General features: G+C 29.0%; 1 long non-coding RNA gene across 1 annotated transcript; it reads right to left on the reverse strand.

The window, feature by feature from the left end:
* Positions 1-524: 524 nt before the first annotated feature.
* On the reverse strand, positions 525-1,434 carry LOC126765141 (uncharacterized). Its single transcript, XR_007668291.1, has 2 exons — positions 1,105-1,434; positions 525-613 (listed from the first exon to the last, which is right to left on the reverse strand). It is a non-coding gene; the product is annotated as an uncharacterized LOC126765141 (long non-coding RNA).
* Positions 1,435-1,701: the final 267 nt, after the last annotated feature.

Below are 1,701 nucleotides of genomic sequence, written 5' to 3' on the forward strand. Positions count from 1 at the left end.
ATGCATATATATTTGCATTTAAAGTTCAAAAATGATGGCGAGGCGATTCTAAAATTTACCCATTTAATTTGCTTTTGTTAGTTTATTGAAATTGAAATTTGTTTTGACAGTTCCATATCTATTGTGACCTAGAAATACGATTCGAAGCAATGTGGAATTCTAAAAACTATTGGGAATTGAAAACAAACCATAATGAAAATATATGTATAAGGGTATCACAATTCCTTATCTATCTTCTATATAAATAAAAATGAATTGTTGTTCGTTAGTCTGATTAAAACTCGAGATCGGCTGGGCCGATTGAGCTGAGTTTGGTTTTAAAATGTTTGTCGTAGTCCAGGGTAGGTCTAAACGGTGAGCAAATAAGGAAAAATTACGAGTAAGATAGAGTAAAACGACAATTCCATTTTCCCATATAAAAGTTGACCACTTACTTGCTGTCAAACATTTGACGGTATTTGTACTCTCAGTTCCACTCGAGTTGAAGAACACATTAAAACAAGACTTTTGAATCGACAACATCATCAACTTTGCTCATAACATCGTGTATTTAAATTTCAATTTCAAAATATATAAATATAATTAATGTGTTGACATGTTTGATGGTGCCAACCTTATAGTGTTACCACCTCTCAAAAACACTTTTATTATAATAACGGGGCATCTCTGCCTGTGCAGACTCCACATTGCTCATTGCTTACTAGATATAGAATACTACATAGTTTGCCATATATCGTAAGCTAGAAGCTGTCTCTTCAGCAGTTTAACAGCGCAGTTTTCATTTATATGAAAATTTCGAAGAAGCAACATATTCCATTTCCACATATGCCGACGGCACTTTAATTTCGGTAATATGAAAATTAGAAGAGCGAGTTAAGACGGTTGTGTTATATTATAAAAATGAAGTACATTTTCAAAATAACATTTAATATTTAGTTTAATATTGTTAATTTACAGAAATATTATGGAAATTGGGTTGTGAAGTCTTAAACTTAATAAACTTATACAAGCATAAATCAAAATATCATTTCTCATTTTAAATTTATTATTTTAATTTCAAAATATAAATATAATTAATGTGTTGACATGTTTGATGGTGCCAACCTTACAGTGTTACCAACTCTCAAAAATTCTTTTATTATAATAACGGGGCATCTCTGCCTGTGCAGACTCCACATTGCTCATTGCTTACTAGATATAGAATACTACATAGTTTGCCATATATCGTAAGCTAGAAGCTGTCTCTTCAGCAGTTTAACAGCGCAGTTTTCATTTATATGAAAATTTCGAAGAGGCAACATATCCCATTTCCACATATGCCGACGGCATTTTAATTTTGGTAATATGAAAATTAGAAGAGCGAGTTAAGACGGTTGTGTTATATTATAAAAATAAAGTACATTTTCAAAATAACATTTAATATTTAGTATAATATTGTTAATTTATACAAATATTATGCAAATTGGGTTGGGAAGTCTTAAATTTAATAAACTTATACAAGCATAAATCAAAATATCATTTCTCATTTTAAATTTATTATTTTAATTGGTATATAAAAGTTATGCCACAATTATTATAAAGTATTCCAAAAATATAAATTCTTATTTTTCCCAGAAATACATTTGTAAAAAAAGGATCTTTATCCTTTGTTATTATCTTATTTTTTCCAAAAATACATTTGTAAACAAAAGGATATTTATC

The sequence above is a fragment of the Bactrocera neohumeralis genome, unplaced genomic scaffold (assembly GCF_024586455.1).
Source record: "Bactrocera neohumeralis isolate Rockhampton unplaced genomic scaffold, APGP_CSIRO_Bneo_wtdbg2-racon-allhic-juicebox.fasta_v2 cluster10, whole genome shotgun sequence".
NCBI classification, from domain to species: Eukaryota; Metazoa; Arthropoda; class Insecta; order Diptera; family Tephritidae; genus Bactrocera; species Bactrocera neohumeralis.